This window comes from Myodes glareolus, chromosome 2 (genome assembly GCF_982192425.1).
Source record: "Myodes glareolus chromosome 2, mMyoGla1.1, whole genome shotgun sequence".
Classification (NCBI taxonomy): Eukaryota; Metazoa; Chordata; class Mammalia; order Rodentia; family Cricetidae; genus Myodes; species Myodes glareolus.
In genome coordinates this window covers 73,879,955-73,893,412 of record NC_142027.1, presented here as the reverse complement: position 1 = coordinate 73,893,412, position 13,458 = coordinate 73,879,955, and the positions used below count along the sequence as shown (strand labels likewise).

The window sequence follows — 13,458 nt, the reverse complement described above, 5'->3', positions numbered from 1 at the left end:
CACCCTCAACGTGAATCTTGCTTGATGTGAACGTTGAGTCTTGATGACTCTTTTGATCTTTTACACAAAGACTTATTCACCTTAATTCTTATGGATATTTAAGATATGATAACTTTCCTTGTGTGTGCATTATATATGACCTACTTAATCATGCTTAACTATGGCCTTTGATAGCCTAAACTGTATTAAAGTCTGTCGTACTGTAACAGAAGACTTTCATTGTAAGTATTTCAGCATGCATTTATTGTCTCTGTGAATTCTCCTGAAACTGAAGAGTAATTTCATTAATCTTGATTAATTCTCACTGCTTATTCCATTTAGAAATAAACCAAGAACCCATTTCCTCTGATGATCACAAACTCAGCAGCTTAACTCAGATCAAGACTACAGGGTCCTGACAATTAATATCAAAGCCGAGACTTGCCATGATCCTGAAATTTAATTTATGGTGTTGTCTCTCTCAGAGCAAATACCAAACAGTTTGTTAAGATCAAATTTGTTCTTGTAACGGGATGAAAACTCATCACTCTGTGTATCTTAATAAATGTCTGCATTAGTGCGCTGGTTCTCTCACCGGCACGTGTGAAGTTATATACAGAGCTACTCTCCTCGGGAAACACTGCTGTATGGAAACCTGTGTGCAGAGGTTTGTCTTAGCACTCTTTCAAATACATCCATGGCTTTTATTTCCAGTGCTGGCTGCTCTGGATGGTCCCTGAATGTGTTGCTTCATGCTGTTTTTCTGTGGCTTTGGGCAGTTTTAAGTGATACTGAGTGGAGACACATAAAGCAGAGAAAAAGCTGAATCTGTCTGTTTGGTCCAGGTAATCTGCCTGTCAGCATTGGGAGTCTTTCTTCTCAGGACATATTGCTTTATCAGACAGATGTGACAGCTCCTCTCAACTCTCTCTGCTCAAAATCTATGAACCCCAGGTCATACTAGATAGCAATATGGTTTGCTTTATGTTATACTCTCTTCTCCAATATAAAACTAAGTATATAGTCTTTGCCTAAAGATTTCACAACACCTAACATGTTGGTTGTTTTTAACTGCATTGTATAATGTACAGATTTAAACTAGGAACTCGTTGACATGGATATAAAGACCAATATTCCATATGTGTAGAACTCAACATATAATTAAAGTAATCTTGGTAGGACTTCCTTTAATCTTGTCTAATATTTGTTTATGGCCAGTTGTTCATCAGAGTATAAGTTTTTTGAAGGCTAGCTCTTGTCTCTGCACAGGTGTTTGGTTTTTCAGTGTGATGAAGCTTAAAGTGAGGGTTTCAATCATTTCACACACTGTGAACTAATACGTAAATTGATGGCCAATATAATCTCTACCTTTATGTGTAGACTTGGTGACTAATTTTAAAGTATCATGAATCTAAAATATAACAAATAGTTAGAAAACTCTGTTTCTCTTTGTCTCCACGTTACGGTAACATGCTAGCTCAGTTCATTCAAGATCCTAGTGTGGAGTGGGCAGTGGACATAAAGACCCACCCACAGACTGTTAGTATTGATAACTCTTAGGAGAAAGGAAACAATTTTCTTTTTCTTCTTCTTTTTTTTTTTTACAGCAACCATCAGGAAACATTTACTAAAAATATGTTAAAAGCAAATATCAACAAGGGAGGCAATTCATGTGCCATGTGCCAGGCCCCTGGTCTGAATGGGTCGTGAGGATGAGTCTACCAACAGCCAGAGCCGTGTAGGACAAAGCTAGTGCTGACGGGTCCGCAAGGACTTTCTGCTCGACCTGGAGATGCCACCCTTCCTCTCCTTCTCAGGGTCGAAGACTTCTGGTATGTCATGGGGCCAGTAGTTATTGCAGTGCGGGGGGGGGGGGGGGGCGGGGCAGTATGGTTCAGAGGTGAACTGGAAGTACTTGGCCACACAAGGCAAATGCATCCTAACACCACACGTCTCACAACTCTGACCCTGGATGAGGAGGCTGTGGCAGATGTTGCGTATCTTCACGGCATCTGGGTAGGTCTCTCGGATGAACTGCTCCATCTCCAAGAGGACCCGGCCATGCAGGGTGAACTCCCCCTCCTTCTCAATCAGTCACGTGCTCTGCACGAACTTCTGCAACACCTGTTCCGCCTCTTTCTTCCTCATCTTTTTGCTTTGAGTTGATCAACCAGGTTCAAAATGTTTGTAGAAGAAGCAAAGCCAGTCCCTGAGTCAACAATCAGTTCCAGAGTCTTCCTAAACAGGTCCAGCTCGTTCTCTGGAAAATTCGTGGCCATTTTGGAAACTGAAGTTGTCGCAAGATTCACCAGTGCGTAGATGAGTCTCCCCGTCGTCTTCCGTGACTCCTTTCTTTATCTCAATATACAAGGACTCCATGACACTGTTGATATTGTTGATGAAGTCCTCCAACTTATCTACAGTAGTATTTCGGTCGTGGACCTTGTAACAGTGGTTCTGCAGGTGCCTAACCTCCCACTCCTTCAGCACACTGTAAGTCATCAGTAGCTGGAGGAAGCGTCAATGGACATCCATTATGGCACCCGCTCTTCTCATTCTGTCCTGCATGTCAGGGGAGCACACGCCCGGAAGCCGACCAGCAGCGTTCACGCCGCAGGAAACATTTTTCTTAAAGTGTGATGTAGGATGTCCTTCTGTATCTGTGATGCTTTTTGTTTTGTTTTGTTTTGTTTTGGCTTAGTAGAGCAGAGGCAGGAAATCCAAACAGAAATAGAGAAAGAGAGTTAATGGAGTCAAGAAGATGCTATGTTAGCCACCGAAGGAAAAAGACGTCAGAACATTACTGGTAAGTCACAGCCTTGTGCCAACACATATATGGGCTATTTTAAGATGTAATATCTAACTAGGAATATGCTTGAGCCATTGGCCAAACAATGTTTAATATAGTTTCTGTGTGTTTCCTTGGGGCTGAACGGTTAGGGACTGGACAAGACAGAAACTTCTGTCATCAAAGGTGTGTAACTCGTGGTAGTTCAATCACTTAGCAGAGAGGATATTACACTCAAGAGTATTTGGGAAACATCGATTGGACACCATTTTTAATTTTTTTAAAAGAAGAACGTGAAGTTGGCTATGTAAGGGCGTGAGAATGGTTCTTGGAAGAGTTGCTGGAGAAAGAATATGCTCAAAATATATTGTATAAATTCTCAGAATTGATAAAGTATCATTTAATATATCCTGCATAAAGACATAGATTTATAAAATTAATGCAAACATTTCTGAAAATACAAAAGGGGAAATGTACCTTATAATAGGTGTGATTTGCAACAAAACAGTGACAGATGATACAAACTTCTTATCAAGTTTCATTTAGAAACAGAAAGGTTCAGGCTCTCGTGCCCCAACCCTAGCAACAGACACAAAGGACTAAGTGTCTTTCTGCAAAGCTCGGATCCCTTACATGCTTAAGTAAATCTTTTGTTTTGAATGCTCCTTCTACCCTTTAACAAACTCTGGGGAACTTTGCCATATAAAAGATAGCAGGTTTTTATTATTAATTCTTTTTATAATTGACTATTTGCTAACCACTATGCCTAATTAAGAATATATTAACCAGCATTTTAAAAGAAAAGATATTGAATATGAAAATCTACTTTTTCTCAAGTCTCAACATGTAGAAAAGATATAAAAGAGGCAGGGGCAAAACGTATTACATAGATTTTATACTGGTAAAGGTTGTTCAAGAATTGTAGGACAACGTCTTTTATTTACTTTTTTAGTCTTAAACTATATTTCCTTTATACATGCTTCTCAGTGGATCTTCAAAAATTAATTCTAATTCACTGATTCTTTGTCTTAATTACTTTTCTACTGTAGGTGAAGACAATATATCCAAGGCAACTCAAAGATGAAGGAGTTTATTTGGAGTTTATAGTTTCAGAGGGTGAATCTATCACTTTCATGGTAGGGAGGATGGCAGCAGGCAGTCGCGGGACTAGAGCGGTAGCTGAGAGTTTACGTCATATCCATAAGTAACAGGCAGAAAACGCTAGCTAGAAATGATGGAGGTTTTGAATACTCACAGCCCGCCCCCAGTGGCACAGCTTCTCCAACAAGGTCCCACCTCCTAATCTTTCTAAAAGTTTCACCCACCTGAGGTCAACTGTTCAAGTATCTAACATATGCCAGCCATTTTCATCCAAACTTCTCATAGAATCTAACAGCTATAGAAGGCTATTCGAGTACTGATATTTCAACTTCAGAATTTCTTATTTTTTCACTGTAAATAGTAATTATACCAGGATTCCACAACTTGGTATTGACTTTGAGTTAAATTTAGACCTTTCTATGGTCAGGTAATACTCCTATAAATAGTAGCAAAATTATAAAAAATTATAAAAAAATATATAATTTTTCTACTTAATAGAAAAATAAGTCTGAACACCTTTTTTGACAGATGCAGTTAAGTTTGGAATGTTTAGTGCTGAGATCCATGGTCATTACAGGCAGACTAGAGATTTTGTTTCTGAAATTTGCTTGCATTATTTGATGACATCAGTGTGTGATTTTTAAGGCTATCTCAACAGACTGGCTGTCTATGTCATATCATTCACTAGGTCTCATGAGTTAAGGGGTTATTAAAGGAAATGCCGAAGCAGCATTTGTTTTCATAGACCCTTCTCTGCATAAATAGGCATATGAAATATACCATGCTCTTCAATTTAAATGCTATATATATAAAACTTAAGATTCAAGTTATTAATATTCAAAACCATTGATAATTTTTGGTGTTTTCATGTTGCTATTAATTCTAGAGTTGAACTATGTTATTCCACATGCATTTGAGGCCTTAAATTTATATATTTGACATTCACTAAACATCTACCTAACTTTGAACATATATTGCAGGATTACTAATTTGACTAATAGAAACATGAACCTTAAAGATTTTTTATAATGAAATTGCATCTCTCAGGGTTCCCTCAGAGGAACACAAATAATATAATATAAATATATATAACTTTATGTAACTATAACTATATATATAAAGAGAGAGGGGGATTTACTAGAATGACTTATAGACTTGGTCTATAGTCTAACAATGACTGTCTACCAATAGAATCCAATAGTTATCTGTTCATGAGGCTGAATGTCTCAGCTAGTCTTTTTTTTTTTTTTTAGTAAATTTTATTAAATTATAAAAGTTTCCATTTCCGCCCCCCCTCCCAACACCCTCCCACTCCCCCCACTCCCCCCCTCCTTCCCCTCCGTCCCCCAGGGCAGTCAGGGTTTCCTGCCCTGTGGGAAGCTGCAGCTCCCTCCCCCTCCCTCCAGGTCCAGGAAGGCGAGCGTCCAAACAGACTGGATCCCCAAAATCCAGCATATGCAGAGGAAACAGGTCCCAGTGTCATAGTCAATGGCATTTCAGAAAGACCCCAGGCCAGCCACAGTCAGAGAATCCGGCCAAATTCCGAGAATCTGGCTAGATCACGTCCTCGTTCAGTCCCAGTCCAACTGGCCCTGGTAAATTCTCATCAGATCCGTTCCCTTGTATCAGTGGGTGATAGCATCCCTCGCAGTACTGATTTCGTCTTTCATGTTCCTCCTCCTTCCGCTCCCCCTCCGGACCTCGGGGGGCTCAATCCGTTGCTCCAATGTGGGCCTCCGACTGCATAGCTGTCCTTCGCCAGACGAAGGATCTATGGTGATAAGCAAAATATACATCAGTATGGTCATGGGCCACGGCCGATTCAGGCACCCTCTCCTCTGTCCAGAGAACAATCTGGGTGATTTATCTTTGGACCTGGGATCCCATATATAATCAAGAACATGGAAACAACCTAGGTGCCCCTCAATAGAAGAATGGTTAAAAAAGGTGTGGAACATATATACATTAGAGTTTTACTCGGCAGTTAAAAACAATGACATCTTGAATTTTGCATGCAAATGGATGGAAATAGAAAACGCTTTACTGAGTGAGGTAAGCCAGACCCAAAAAGAGGAACACGGTATGTATTCACTCATAAGTGGATTCTAACCATAATTAAAGGTCTTTGAGCCTATTATTTGTGATCCTAGAGAAGCTAAATAAGAAGATGAACCTGATGAAGATTATTTAGCTATCCTCCAGGAGGTAGGAAATAGACAAGAGTCCCAGGTAACCTCGGGTGCATGGTGGGGGTGGGAGGGTCGATGGAGGGGGAGAGGGCTAGAGAGAAGGGAGTAGGGGAGGAACGGGGAAAGCTTGGTGGCCGGGGATGGGGGGGGGGAGGGAGGTAGGATGAATATGGGATCAGGGAACAATATATTTCAACTAAGGGAGCCATTTTAGGGTTTTCAGCTAGTCTTCAGTATACAACAGAATTCCAAAGAAGTAGGTTCCAATGTGTTTAAAGGAATGGCCAGCAAGAGCGACTGCTGACAGGCAAAGACCGCAAACTTAATTATTCCATGTCCTTTATATAGACTGCTATCAGAAGGTGTGGTCAAATTAAAGGTAGAGATTGCTACCTCAAAATATTAAAATGGGCTTTCCCACTTCAGATGATTTACCTAAGGACGGGGGCGGGGGAATGCCTCATAGGTATATCCATTTTCCAGGTTTTGGTTAATTCTAGATGTAGCCAGTTGATGATCAAAATTATCATCACAACATCACAAACATAATTGTTGACTCATAAAGTATTCTTGCTCTTATTCATTTGGAAACTTAAAATAATAAAAATAAAGCACAATAAATGTTATGAGACTATATTCATTAGAGTAACAAGATTGTTCCCTAAATAACAATTGTGCTTTTTTTTTTTTAAAAAAACAGGGGAGGAGGTTTACTCATTTGTTCACTTTTCTTTGGGTAAGAAAAAATATTAAGTGATTCCTCAAGTGTCAGAAAACAGTCAAATCATATGACATTTACAGACATGTGCTAGTGTATTGACACAAAACAGAATGACATAGCCTAAAGAAATTGCATATCCATACAAAATAACATCTAAGGTGATTTACTGTCTTGCTTTATTTCTTCAATTTCAGACATCCTAGTTACAAGGAGAATGTTTTAGTAAACCTCAATACATGGTAACTTTCTTATTACAATTAGAGATGTCATGTTCATTATTTTTTACCAAAAATTAATTCTTTATATTGTTTTAATTTTTCTAAAGGTACAAATATATCCATGTACAGGGAAGGAAAGGGAAGATATAATTTATAAATATACCTTGAACATTGAAAAAAATAAAGTAAAATCTATTTTGCATATTAATTGACTTGGAAGACGATAATGAAGTCTTGGTGGAACGTGATTCATCTGAATGTTTTTGTATGTTTAAAAAGTTTCATCCAGTGGATATAAAAAGCAGTCCTATGGCCCCTCTGACTCTCGAAGACATTTATCATTTTTCAACAGCATACTTTGCAAATGAAGTCATTAATCAAGTTCGATTTGCTTCATTTGATGGATATGTAACCTCAACACAGGCAAGGACATATTTGATGCTTTCATGATGAATTTGTCTGACTCTGAACTGAAGAGCCAGACTCCTAAATTCCTGTCATTTCTCTTCATCTCTTTCTTCTGTTAAAATTGGCATCACTCAGAAGAAATTTGATTATTTGAAATGACTTAATTATATTTTGTTAATGCATAAATTATTGTATAAATACTTTTGAGTGATACATATAGATACATATAGACTGAGTATTTTAGGCTGCAAGCATTTTTGTGGCCATTGCCAATTTGCTATGGAATAAGTATGGACTTATGGGTGTGGGTAAATTGCCTCGATTTCTTTGTATCAGTGTAGAATGATCAACAGCATGAAAGAAGCACCAACAGTAGGTATGGATTTACCAATTAAAGAACATAATTTTTCTTATCTTTGTCATAGTCTTATTATGAGGCAACTTAAAGTAATCAGGGCAAGATAATTTGTGAATATAATGAAAGGAAACCTTTTCTAAATGAAATCTAAATATTCTTATTATTTTTAAGTGTTAAAGTTAAGGAGAACTGAGATTGCATTTAAACAGTTTGTCCAGAATTAACGTTACTAATTATGGACAAAAATGTAGTACTTTTTTTTAATACTAAGGATAAAATGTTTCATCTAAGTAACTAAATTAAAAAATAACTGGAATTAAAGGAGTTGACTTATTTAGATATGACAACTGATTCTAAGCTTGAATGTCTAGCATCTACAGCCTAGACAATTTTTTCCAAGTTTTTATTTTTGAGAATTTAGTACATTTGCATATACAAAATAATGTGATTTCATATAAATTTTCTTTACATTCAAGAAATAAAATATTATGAAATAAACAAAATTTTATTGACTAAACCTAAGAGAAAAATTGTCTACCTGTGCAGGGTAATTCTGTTTGAACTCGAAAATTGTTGATTTCTTTAAATTAGCCACTAATTAGTGGGTATTGTATAGATTCTTAGTTTTAATTAACCCACTCATTACCATTTTTCCTCCTCATCTATTATTCCCATCCCTGCCTAATCTTTAATCCTCAGTTTTCTCTCTATTTTTTTTTACATCTGTTACACTATCACTCAATTTATTTATTTATTTATTTGCTTGATTTTGACATGGTAAGCTTCTGTGTAGCTTTGTATACCTGTTTCTTTGCATTAGTCCTCCCTTCGCCCCACCTCCCTTGGTTCCCCCATACTCACACTCTCCTTCCTACTTCAACCTTTTGGCTCCAGTATTCCACTTCACTACTTTCATTGCACCTATACTATAACATCACCTCTCATTGATGTAGCCTCCTTCCTGCAAAGAGGTCGCTCTCTACTTTCTGGTTTCTACTTTTACACCAAGTGAAACACAGAAAACACTATGTCTGAAATGAAGATGAGAACATGCAATATTTGCTTTCTGTACCTGAATTTCCTCCCTTAGGATAATTATTTCAAGGTCCACTTACATGAAAATTTCAGATTTCTTTAAAGTGAAGTAATATTCTATTCAGCATATGGGTTATCTTCTTAAGCAACCCACTTCTTGATTAACATCTAAGTTGATTCCATATCTTAGCTATTATCAATAGAAAAGCAATGAGCATGGGTATGAAAGTGTCCCTAGAGTAGGGTATAATCTGTTGGGTGTACACCCAGGAATATAATGTGTAGCCTGGGTCATATGGAAATTCTATTTGCAGTTTTCTGAGAAAATTCCAGATTGACTTTCAAATTGGCTACACTATTTGCAGCCAGAGCATACAAATTTTCATTTTCCATACATTCAGGGCAGCAATGGCTATTATCTGTACTCCTGATGATTGACATAGAAAAATTTAACGACTGTAATCACCAAATTCAAAAGGAGAAAGTGGTCTAGCAAATCGATTTCAAATTCACATTTAGTTTTCTTCACTATAGTCTATAGTTACCATCATGAATTATATTCATGCCATAATCATAATGGATTCATATTAATTTTATATTGATTTTCTTTTAGTTCTCCCTTTCACATATGTGACTAACATTGCCAAAACTTATATTTTAAAGTATCAGTCATCAATTATCTCTGTAAGAGCAGTCTGAGTCCTGAGGATTTAAATAATTTGGTTAAATTGACAGTTGCCAACTCTATTAGCATTTTCTCATTTGTAATCATCAGTGCTTACCTTTCAGCATTGAGAAACAGTTGTGATAATTATGCCATCATAATTAGGATACTTAAATAAATATCTTATTTAGTATAAATATTTCTGCCCTCATCATATTTAAACTTTAAAGAACTTCAACCCCTCCATTTTAAGTCTCTGTTGCTTTATATAGTATTGGAATAAAAGGTCCACACTGTCACACAAACTTTTGGCTTTTGAAATGAGTGTTGAGATCCAAACTTAGGTCCATGTATGTGTAGAAAGTAATTGTTGACAATGTGATCTTCATAGTCTCAGATATCTGTGAACCACTCGCTGAGAGTTTTACCTTAGAGATTCCTTAAAATTGTCTTTTGGTGTTTGTTGTTTCTTCCCTTATTGCTTCCTTTATCCTGCTCTCCCATCCTCTTCCCAATTTAATCTTCTTATTCTAGTTTCCCCTTTATAGCAAAAAACAAAACAACACACACAAAAGAAATAAGAATACACAGAACATCAAGAAAACAAATGATCCAGGTACAGAACAAAGTAGAGAGCTTCAAAGAATGAAACAAATTAATAAACACTTACAGAAATGTTCAACATCTTAGCCACAAGGAAAATTCAAGTTAAAACTAAGTTGAAGTATCAACTTACTCAAGTCAGAAGAGCCAAGGTAAATAAAACAAGTGATCACACATATTGACAAGGATGCAGGGAAAGAGGAACACTTATTTTTTTGTTGGTATGTTGGAGGAGTTAAGCTGGTATAGCCACTATGGAAATAATGGTGGAGATTCCTGAGGAAACTAAGAATGTATCTACCCCATATCGTTCTTGGGTATATAATCAAATGAACTCCAGAGACACTTGCTCCTACATGTTCATTTCTGTTCTATTCATAGATATTCAGAAATTAGAAACCATCTATCAACTGATGAATGGCTAATAAAAATTTGGTGCATTTGCACAATGACGTATTGTTTATCTGTTAGGAAAAATGAAATTTGCATATAAATGTGTGCCACTAGAAGTTTCCATACAACCCCAAAGTTCTAGCCATCTCTCCCTATATTTTCTCCTTTCATCCCATTTCCCATCTTTTTGCTTCCAGGTCCTTCATGGAATACCCACCCACCCTGAGTCCACCTGTAAAATCTATTCTATTTCCCTGTCCCAGAATGATCCATGTATTGCTCTCAGACCCCTCTTCATTACCTAATCCCTCTATCTGTGAACGATAGCTTGGTATCATTTGCTTAACAGTCAATATTAACTTATAAGTGAATATCCTTAGCCATCAGGGAATGCAAATCAAAATGACTTTGAGATTCTATCTCACATCTGTCAAAATGGCTAAGATCAAACACAAACCTTATGTTGGTGAGTGTTGAGCAAGGGTAACACTCTTCCATTGCTGGTGGGAGTCATACTTGTACAGCAACTATCAAAATCAATATGGCAGTTTCTCAGAAAATTAGAATTTGATATACTATTAAGACCCAGCTATACTACTCTTGGGCATATGCCCAAAGGACATGCCATCCTACCACAAGCACATTTGCTCAACTATGTTTACTGCAGTTTTATTAATAGTAGTCAAGAACTGGAAACAATCTAGGTGTCCCTCAACAGAAGAATGGACAAAAAAAATAGTGTTACATTTACAAAATAGTGTTACTCAACTGTTAAAAAATTGACATCATGAAATTTTCAGATAAATGCATGGAAATAGAAAAAAAAATATCTGAGTAAGGTAACCCAGATCGAGAAAGACAAATACATTACGTGTTGGATTATTTGGCATTTTGATATCCAGTTTCTTGAGTTCTTTATACAGTTTGGATATTAATCTGTATTCAAGATCATTCCCCATTTTCTCTTCTATCACATTTAGTGTATCTGGTTTTATGTTGAGGTATTTGAGCCATTTGTACTGGAGTTTTGAGCAGTATGACAAATGTGGATCTATTTGAGTTACCCTACATGCAGATATCCAGTCTGATCAGCATTTGTTGAAAATTAAGTCTCTTTTTGCATTGTATATTTCTGGTTTTCTCATCAAAAATCAGATGGCCATACATGTGTGAATTTATGTCTGCATTTTCAATTCAATTCCTTCCCCTGGCAAATAGTCTGTTTTTATGACAATTCTATGTTTTTTTTCTACTTTATAGCTCTATAATACAACAGGAAATCTGGGGTGGTGATACCTGCAGCCATTCTTTTATTATTCAGATTGTTTTAGTTATCCTGAGCTTCTGTTTGTTTGCTTTTTATTTTTGCATATGAAGTTAGAATTGTAAAGAATTGAGTTGGAATTTTGATGAAGAATCCATTGAATCTGTAGACTGCTTTTGATAGGATGACCATTTTTACTACGCTAATCCTAGAAACCGTGAGCGTAGGAGAATTTTCCATCTTCTGATATATTTTTCAATTTCTTCCTTTAAAGACTTGAAAGGTTTATCATACAAGTCTTTCACTTGCTTGGTTAGAGTTACCCCAGGGCATCTTATTTTATTTGCAGTTATTGTAAAAGGTATGATTTCCCTGATTTCTTTCTTAGTCCATTTGTCATTTGTATATAGGTGGGCTACTGACTATTTTGAGATAATTTTGTATCCAGCTAATTTCCTGAATGTGTGTATCAGTTGTAGGAACTCCATGGTGGAATTTTTAGGTCACTTATGTATATTGTCATATCATCTGTGAATAATATTACTTTGACTTCTTTTTCTAGTTTGTATACACTTGATCTCCTTTAGTTGTCTTATTGTTTGAGCTAGAACTTAAAGTACTATATTAAATAGATATGGAGAGAGTGAACAGCATTGTCTCATTTCTTATTTTAGCTTCTCTCCATTAGATTTGACACTGACTCTTGGCTTACTGCATATTGCCTTTATTATATTTAGGTATACCCCTTGTATCTTTAATCTCTCCAATACTTTTGTCATGAAGTGATATTGTTTTCTCTCACAGGTCTTTTATGTATCTAAAGAGATGATTATGTAGGTTTTTTCTTTCAATGTTTATATGGTAGATTAAATGTATTGGTTTTTATAACCATCCCTGACTCTCTGGAATGAAGTCTACTTACTCATGGTGAATGATCTTTTTGAAATGTTCTTGGATTCAGTTTGTAAGTACTTTAATAAATGTATTTCTACCTATATTCATATGGGGTATTGGTTTGTAGTTCTCTTTCCTTGTTGGACCTTTATGTGATTTGAGTATCAGAGTGAATATGGACTCATAAAATAAATTAGGCAGCATTCTTTCTGTTTCTATTTTGTGGAATAGTTTGAGGAGTTTGGCATTGGCTCTTCTTTGAAAGTCTTGCATAATTCTGTGCTTAAACTATTTGACCCTAGGCTTTCTTTGGTTGGGAGATTGTTAGCTACAGTTTCTATTTTACTTAGGGTTATGGATCTACTTAAATTGTTTATCTGATCTTGATTTAATTTTGTCAAGTAAATTATCCATTTCTTTTAAATTTTTCGATTTGCTGGAGTACAGGTTTTTAAAATATGTCCGTATTATTCCTTAGATTTCCTTAGTGTCTGTTGTGTTTCCTTTTTTCTGTTTCTGATTTTTTTTGACTTGATTATCTCTCTTTTAGTTAGTTTGCATAAAGGTTTGTCTATCTTGTTGATTTTTCTCAAAAAAACCCTCTTTGTTTTGTTGATTCATTGTATTGTTCTCTTTGTTTCAATTTTATTGATTTCAGCCATCAATTTACTCCTATGAGGTGTGCTTACTTTTTTTTTTGTTCTACAGGATGCATGTGTGCTTTTAAGATGCTAGTATTATATCTCTCCAGTTTTTTATTTTATCCTTATTTGTCTATTTATTTTGTGTGCAGGCACTTAGACTTATGCTTCCCTCATAGCACTACGTTCATTGTGTCCCATA

The 13,458-nt window shown here is 36.2% G+C and overlaps 1 pseudogene; it reads right to left on the bottom strand.

Annotated features, from left to right (window-relative positions):
- Positions 1-1,706: 1,706 nt before the first annotated feature.
- LOC125413214 (non-structural maintenance of chromosomes element 1 homolog pseudogene) lies at positions 1,707-2,547 on the bottom strand (annotated as a pseudogene).
- Positions 2,548-13,458: the final 10,911 nt, after the last annotated feature.